This window comes from Gavialis gangeticus, unplaced genomic scaffold, assembly GCF_001723915.1.
Source record: "Gavialis gangeticus isolate Ggan-Ray unplaced genomic scaffold, GavGan_comp1, whole genome shotgun sequence".
NCBI classification, from domain to species: Eukaryota; Metazoa; Chordata; order Crocodylia; family Gavialidae; genus Gavialis; species Gavialis gangeticus.
The window spans coordinates 72979481-72988077 of NW_017729031.1; the positions used below are offsets into that span (position 1 = coordinate 72979481).

General features: G+C 48.6%; 1 protein-coding gene across 1 annotated transcript in view; it reads right to left on the reverse strand.

Moving 5' to 3' along the window:
* STAT1 (signal transducer and activator of transcription 1) overlaps nt 1-2941 on the reverse strand; it is a 56437-nt gene extending 53496 nt beyond the window's left edge. Inside the window, exon 1 of the mRNA XM_019523109.1 lies at nt 2875-2941. The gene's annotated coding sequence lies outside the window, so the exon portion shown is untranslated. The remainder of the gene's footprint in view (nt 1-2874) is intronic.
* Nucleotides 2942-8597: the final 5656 nt, after the last annotated feature.

Sequence of the window (8597 nt, forward strand, 5' to 3'; positions counted from 1 at the left end):
ATTAGACCAGGTCAAATAGTTGCCAAAATTCTTCTTGGCAAGCTTTTGGGTATACCCTTTGTCAGGCTGAGGAAGCATCTGAGCGCACACCAACTGCAGATGCTTCCTCAGCCTGATGAAGGGTATTTATACCCAAAAGCTTGCCAAGAATTTTTGCAACCATTTTATGACCTGGTCTAATAAAAGATAGCAGATTTACCCAAAGAACCTTGTCTGCCCATGTCCTTAGACCAACACGGCTACAACCTATCCCCCTGCTTATATCCACTTAGGCACCTGAGCAAGTGAACTACTGCTTTTGAAAAATGACCCATTGATTACATTTTTTTTTAAATCACACTTTGCATTTAAATAACTAAAAGCCAGTATTTTAATTTGATGGTGTTTGCTTACTATTTGTATCTGTATACTGCTAGAAGGATTAAATGAGCCTGCTTCATTACAACAGTTCTCCTTCAGGGTTACCACTAGTTTATTTACAGTTTCGCATGACTAGCACAATGCTATGACATTCTGATTGCTTAGTGTATCATAATGTTAAAAGCTGCTAAAATTAATTCTCTGAGTTTTAAAAATGAGTTCTTAAATCTTCTTCCCAGACAGCAAGTCAGATGCTTGCATCCACTAGTAAAGCAAATACCCTAGGTATCAAATCCTTTCTGGCTCCTGTTCCCAAAACCTTGCAGAGTTGCATCTTCAGCACAAGACCTCTTCCACAGCATAAACCTTGTAGTATGATGGGACCCTGAGATCAGGGGGAAACTTCAATGTGCTAGGACTAAGATTTTTGCCCTGACTCAAGGAAAGGTTTGTAGATGCAGGGATTTGTGGCTCTGTATTCTGCATAGCCTGTAAAGCTGGTGCAGAAAGGCTGTGGTCACTATTACAGGAGAAAATCAAGTAGCAGACACTGGATGCGCCAGAGCCTGCTGCTATTTTGAGAACTGAACTTAATTGCCACTGTGACACCTACAGTCATTCCTGACACTGAGTAAGTATTTTGTTTTATTTCTGTGGTATTAATTCAGTCATTCATATTTTGTGACAGATGTCAATTTGTTGGTTTTATTTCCTTGATTGTTGGCCATTTAGTTCATATCTTCTGTCCCAATTATCTACAAAGTGATTATCTATTAATCACATTACTTCTACCAGTTAAAAACAATAAGGTAGTTTTGTGCAAGTTCTTCAAGATACTTGTATATGGCTGTTCAGCTTCAATCTCTTTGTTCAGAACTAAATCACATGATAATGAGACATGGAAAATCCTGTCTGGAGATACTTTTTATTTATATATATAAGTTAGTCAAATGTTTCATAGATTTCACAGACGTTAGGGCTGGAAGGGACCTTGGAAGATCATCGAGTCCAGCCCCTCTCCCCAGGGGCAGGAAGTCAGCAGGGATCATAGGATCGCAGCAAGATAAACATCCTAATGTCTCCTGAAGGTGTTCAGAGTAGGTGCTTGAACCACCTCCAGCGGTAGTCTATTCCAAACCTTGGGAGCTGGGACAGTAAAGAAGTTCTTTCTTATGTCCAGCCTGAAACGGTCATGGATGAGTTTGTGACCGGTCGATCTTGTCATCCCTTGGGGTGCTCTGGTGAACAGATGTTCCCCCAGATCCTGGTGAACACCCCGATAAACTTACAGGCAGCCACCAAATCACCCCTGAGCCTGTGCTTTCCCAGGCTGAAGAGTCCCATGGCTCTCAGCCTCTCATCATAAGGTCTGCTTTCCTGATCTCTGATCATGCATGTGGCTCTCCTTTGCACCCTCTCAAGCTTCTCCACATCCTTTTTGAATTGTGGAGTCCCAAAATGTTGCATCAACTGAGTTTGCTTCTGGGTTCTCAGTGGCACACTCCTTGCCAAATGTTTTATGTTTTTGGAAACTCATGGAACAAGCCAAGATAACTTTATTTACATGTAGGAAGGCAAACAAACAAACAAAGCTGTAAACACAGGGCTGTTTAAATGTCCATGTGAACCAGTGATTGTCAAGCAGGGTCCCATGGGTGTAAATGCTGATAGTGGGGCGTACAACTCTGTGCTGCCACTACCCTGCTACAGCCCAGCGCTGGCACTGACTGGGCTGCAGCCCTGTGGTCAGCATAGAAATTGCACTGCTGCAGCTGGGCCCTGGCTTTGCCTAGGCTGCAGCCTGTGCCTCACCACTGGCATAGAAATCTGAGAAGACACAGCCCTGCCCCCCGCTGTGCCTCCCCAATGTGTTGCCAATGCAGCCTGAGTTGCCTTTCAGACCCTTTCAAGGCTGCCACAGGTGGCCTGGCAATACTAGCAAATGCCGTTCCCAAGACAAATCCAGAATGGATTTCAACTGGGATTCACGGGGCTCAAACCCGTTGCTGGCAGCAGCAGGCATTCCTTAAATGGTATTTTTCTGGAGGCAGGAAAGTGCAAGCTGAGACCTGGCATCTCCCAAAGGTAGCCTGGGACTATGGGGGGTCTTGGGTCTAAACCAGTTGAGAACCGCTGAGGTAACCCAATGAAAACAAGGGTGGGGAGGTGCTACATTTCTGGATGCTTAGAGTCACTGACGACTGGCTACTAAGAATGACGATGACTATAGAATCGTTATTATTATTCATTATGGATCATTATTAGCTCCTTCTAATTATTACTAGCATTATTCCATTATTATTGTTCTATTGCTAATAATAACTGCTGTTGTTGTAAGTCAGCCTGGTGCTGCTGGCACCTCCCCTGCGGCCGCCCGAGCCCAGCGGTACTCCCCTCTGCCCCTGGCTCTCCACGGTCCCGGGAGCGACGAGAGCGCGACCGACCGCCTGCGCCCCGCGGCCTGCCCCGACCGCCCCCCCGGGAGGCGCAGAGTCCCCCGCCCCGGGCACTCACGCGGCGGTGCGGTGCGGTCGGGCCGAGCACGAACAGACTCAGGGACGTCGCAAAGCGAAAGTGTCCCTGTCACAGAAATAGGCCCGGAGCGGCACCGCCTACCGGCCAATCACGAACCGCAAGCCGGCTCTGCAGCCAATCAGAGCGCTTTCCTGACGGGGTTTCCCCCCCCCCGGAGTCCTACTGCCGGCTGTTCTGAGCTGGCGCTGCCCGCCCCCGGCTGACGCCCGGGTGGCCGGAGCCGGCCAGCGCGTGGCGGCTGCTCCGTGCTCTTCCGGCGCGCCGGATGCTGGTGTCTAGGAGTTGCCGGGCGGGTGAAGAGCTGGGCAGGTCCTGCTGGGGGCATCGGGGCGGGCACCGCCACTGGGGCTGACCCAGCAATAAGAAGGAAAATATGATCAGTGGGTCTTAGCCTGAGGTCCCGGGACGCTGCATCTAGGGCAGTGGTTCAGTTTCACAGAAGTGCAGGGCTGGAAGGGACCTCATGAGATCAGCAGGTCCAGCCCCCCTGCTTCTCAGCCTTTTTGTACCAGGACCCTTTTGTAAGCACCAATGGCCAGTCCCGACCCAGTAAATGAGTCAAGTAGAAAACAGTCCCCTGGCCCTGCGGGTGCCCCTCGCAGCCAACCCTGACTCTTGGGTGGGGGGGCCAAGCAGCCCCTCGCAGGCTGGAACTCTGCCAGCAAACCCATCTTTCCCCACCTTTTTTTCTCCTTTAAGGGAGAATTGTTGTTTGATCCGTTTTTGAAGTTTGTTCACAACCCTTTCTATTCTTGTGACCCACTGTTGAGTCACAACCCACAGGTTGGGAAACAGTGGTTTAGGGGGTCCATCAAAGATGACCATGAGCAATGGAAAGTACATGAACACCTGCACTTACAGTTCAGAGGGGTCCACACCTCCATTCCAAGTTTTCTAGGGGTTTGCAAATAAAAAAAGGCTGAAAACCACTGGCTTAGATTAAATCCAGAGTAATTCACACCCATCGGTTCATAAAATGGTGGAACCATTCAAGAGAGTGGGAAAGGTGGTATTGATGTCTGGGGACAAACAAGCCTTGCCATAAAAGTAGATACTTGTGGCTGATGGTGTCTGCACAGCATGCTGAGGATGAAGTGGAGGGGTAAGTTTCCAGGCTGGGAAAACAGGAACAAAGCAGGAGAGAGACCACTAAGGAAACCACTGCACAAAAGGGAGTTTCAGGTTTGGGTGTGCGGCAAGAATGCACCGTTCTAAAGCACTGACTGAACTGGACACCAATAAAGAAAGAGAACTGTGAAAGACCAAGAGACAAGCCATTAACAAAGATATAGGTGAACTAGAAATCAGCTAGGAAGAAATGGAAGAATTGCTAGGCACTGCAGTCTTGGGGAGGGGGGAGAAAAAGCTGTCTGCTTTATGCATGACACGGCCCAGAAAGAAATAAGCCAAGACATTGCTGAGTCCTTTTGATTAGTACTGAGTTTTCTCAACCTCCAGTTAAGTCAAAAGAGCTATGTCCTTGGTTCACAACAAGCAACCACGAACTCATAGCTACAGGGCAATATGAGAAAATTCTTTAGTTTTGCTTTTGTGTTCTCACTACAGAAAATCTTCCTGTCAGCATTTTAGCCATGAGATGTATCCATTTTCTAGCTGGCCTGACCTGTAAGAACCTTTATAGTAAAGGGCATACAGCTGTTCAACTCACTGACATGCTGTTGTGGTAATTTTTTCCCCCTTTGTCAGACATTGTAACTGATAGAGTGACTGTAGCATGGGTAACTACACTCATGCTAATTTTAATGTAACTAACCCAGTAACAGCATTAGCACAGTGGCACAGATTTCAACCCAGCAGTCCATCCTAAGTGCAAACTTGGGTTGCTAAAGCAGACAATAAATTACATCAGTGTGACCATCTAGATGCTTGCTTTACTAATCCAGTCCAACACTGCTTGAGTCCATTGTAAACTCATAGGCTACATCCAGACAGGCAGGCATTCCCCACACTGCTACCTTGCAGCATGGAGGGGGAGGGGGGAGGGTTTTGACCCCAGGAGATCCCTCAAAAAAGGTGGGTGGCACACATGGTGTAGGCTCCTAGCTGCAGGAGTGCCACAGTTGCAGTTCCCTAAGGACCCCAGGTAAGGCTGCTGGGGACAGCAACCTCCCCTGCCCCATCTGCGGTAACCTGCTGTGTGCCAAAATGCTTGCATTACGGGCATTCCCTGGGGACAAGCAGCAACAGCACAAGGCATGCTGCTGCTACTTGTCCCCAGGGGGAAACAAACATCCATGCTTGTCTGGATACAGCCATATTGTTTTCAGCAGCCTATGAGTCTGGACAAAATACCTGTCAAAGGGACACATACCTCCTTAAAGCATCAGTGAGGGTTTTTTTTTTTCCCCCCATGTGGATTCAGTCCATATTTTGCTCCAAACCCTTCATCCTGAGAAAAGCCATTGAAGAAATTGGGAGGGAAAACTGTAAAATGTTGTCGATCTTTCACCAATGTTTTGCGGTGTTGTGACAAACTTTGATTCTCAGCTTTATATTAACTTGTGTATGGGTAACTTGCATAGGATACAAGCTGAACACATTTCTCTTGATTATTTTGCTAGTGGTAATCTGGATTTGATTTTCACCAAAGGTCTTAAAGTTGCTACTTCTTTAAGAGCATATTCAAGAACTAAGCTATTGTATTAAGACAGCATGGTATTTCTTAGCTACAATGAAAATGAGTGCTTTATGGATCAAATTCTGCTTTGACTTCTAATGTGATAAGTGATTGGTGCTCAGTGCCTGGTCCATGGGTCTGATGTGACCCAAGAGGCCATGTCACCCAAACTGTGGGTCTCCCCACTGGTCTGAAAACATGATAGCAGAGTGGTAGCAATGTTATTGCCACTCCCCTAGGGCAAAATTCACGGATCTACGGGGAGCCCCACAGGCTGATATGACCCTGTCTGATAGATGGCACTGGTGCACAGTGGGACTGGCATGTGAGGTTGAACATGTGAGGTAAACCGCTGAATCCAGTGTGTGGGGCTGGGCCAGCACACTGGATCACCCCTGCATACTTACTCCACATTTGATTTGGCCTGCGGACCAACCTTGTGCAGGATCCAGCCTATAGACCAGCCTCACACCACTCCTCTAGCTCATAGGGCTAGAAACTTGAGCACCACTATACTAAATCATTGCAGTTTGGCCCAATTTTCTAACTGATGCCCTGCTTCTGTCATGTGAAAGGTGGATCCTTACATCTGTCTGGGGCGTTGCTGGTTGAATGGCAGTGTTCCGTTATTCCAAAAGAGGTTCAAGAGGCTAAGTCAATGTAGGATATTGCTGCAGACATACAATTAACCTTAACTTTTCCTGATCTGTGCCATTTGAATTACAATCTTAATTTTAAAGGTACTGCTAGATGTACAAACACTACAAAAACAGGACCTGTAAATACTGTGGGGTGGGGACTGTTTGCATAGTGTCTATCATCCAGCTTCTACTAAAAATATTTGGTGTAATAAAGCACACATCTCACTGAATATATACTGTTGTGTTTTTTGCTGTTGCAAGACCCAAATTATGCCCTTGATTCAACAACAAGCAAGCATGAACTAGTTTGTCTCATGAACAGGAAAATGAAAAAAGTCTTTAGTTTTACTTTTGCATTCCTATTATGGAAAATCTGTCAGCATTTTCCCCATGAAATATATCCAATTTCTAGCTGGCCTGTCCAGTAAAAACATTTACAGCAAAGGGCATGCAACTGTTCAGTCACGCAATGCTGGGTAACTTTTTCCCCTCTTCCACAGGGAGCCTGCTTCAACTTCTTCTAAAGTTGATCCAAAAACTGTCATTGTTTTTTAGCAAGCAAAGGGATAGAAACTGATTTTTGCCTGAACTTCTGAGATATCTCATCCAAGATGGTAAGGTCATGTTCTAGGGCAGTAGTTATCAACCTTTTTTTGTACTGTGACCCATTTGGAAACATCGATGGCCAGTCTCGACCCAGTGCCTCTCATTTTCTCCCCCAGTGTGTGGGGCAGGGGGTGGGTATGTGGGGCAAGGCAGGGTGTGTATGGGGCATGGGGGGGTGAGCAGCCCCTTGCAAGCTGTAACTCTTGGCAGCCTGCAAGGGAAAAGCCACGGTTTCCCATGTTTTTCTCCTTTAAATAAGAATCAATTTTTAAAGTTTCCTCGCTACTGTTTTATATATTCTTGCAAACCACTTTTGGGTCACGACCCCCAGGTTGAGAAATGTTGGTCTAGGGCAACTGAAATACAGAAGTCACTGTCTTAAGAAGTAGTGCTGAGGTAGTCTGAAACTACCTAGATTGGGGGTTTTGTTATCTTTTTTTAAGGATTTTTTTGTGTTCTAAGCCAAGTCAGCCAAATTGAGTCCAAATCCATGAATCTGTCCAGAACCATACGTGGCCCTACAACCAGGAAACATCCTCCACCCCCACCACGGGCTTCAGATATTTCCAAAGTCTTTTGACAGGCATCCTAGGTGCAGGCCCAAGCCTAGAGGCTTGGGGTTTGGGTGCCCCCAAGTTTCACCTGCACTTAGCCACATGGCTGCAGGAGCAAGCTAGGGAGGAGCCTCCCATTTCCATAAAATGGGCATTAAGCCACAACACCTCCGTGGATACTAAACTAGGCCAGAAGAACAGTCTTCCCTGGGAGGGCTTAAGGAAAACTGCCTTCTTGGACCCAGGTGCATGGTGTTTCCCTTGCCAGGTAAGTAGATTGGGTACTAATAGCTGTGTAGCCCAGCAACATGGAGCTGGGTATGGGGCTACACATCCCTCTATTTGTCTGGTGTCCTGGGCAGGTTTTGCAGGCTGGGGGGAGCTCCAGGTTGTCAGACTAGCTCAGGTGTCTACAAAAGAAGCAGAGATGTAATTAGCCATGTAGTCTTTAAGGCCAGCAGACAGCCGGGTACGTTTGCACCTCACAGACTAACCAAAGTAGATCTGTAGATGACAGAGGCCTGAGTGAGCTGAAGCTCACTTCATCAGGATGCATCTGATGCTTCGGCTCAGCAAAGCTTGTGCTGCATCTAGCTCAGTGGTTTTCAACCGGAGGTCGTTGGGCCCCGGGAGCCTGCAGGCTATATTTCAGGGGGTCCAAAAGCTGAGTCTGAGCAGGCAAAAGCGTGTGGACACCCGCCCTTCCCATTCCCAGGGGCCCGCACCTCCATCCCCAGTGGTGGAGGTTTAGACAGAGAGAGCCGCTGGGGGGAGTGCAACGCTACCCCGCCGTCTACCTACGCGGCGGCCAGCCCTTGCAGGCAGCGCCGGGCGGCCGGGAGGAGGCTCCTGGCTTGAGCCGGCGGCGGGCGGGGCGCGCGCTCCCTGGAACAGCCGGCCACGTGCTTTCCGAGAAAGGCCCGGCGGAGCTAGAAAGCAGCCGTTGCTGGGAAAGCGAAAGTCAGGCGAGCAGGGAGGGCGGGAGCGGAGCTGAGGGCTCAGGTGTGGCCGGAGGAGGTTGTGCCCGGGGCGCGTTTGGTTTGTTTCCTTGCTGCAGGCTCCCAGCGGGCGGCGGCAATTGCCCCCTGGTGGGGGAAGCCCCCAGGTCAGAGGGTCGCCATCCTGCAGCCCTAATCCCAGGGGCTTCCTGCACCCCTAAGCCCTAGGGATCATGGCAGTGATCCCCAGGGGTTTCATCTCCTCACACGATCCCTGGGGATCACAGCTGCCTTAATCCCTAAGGCCCAGGCGTTTTACACTGGG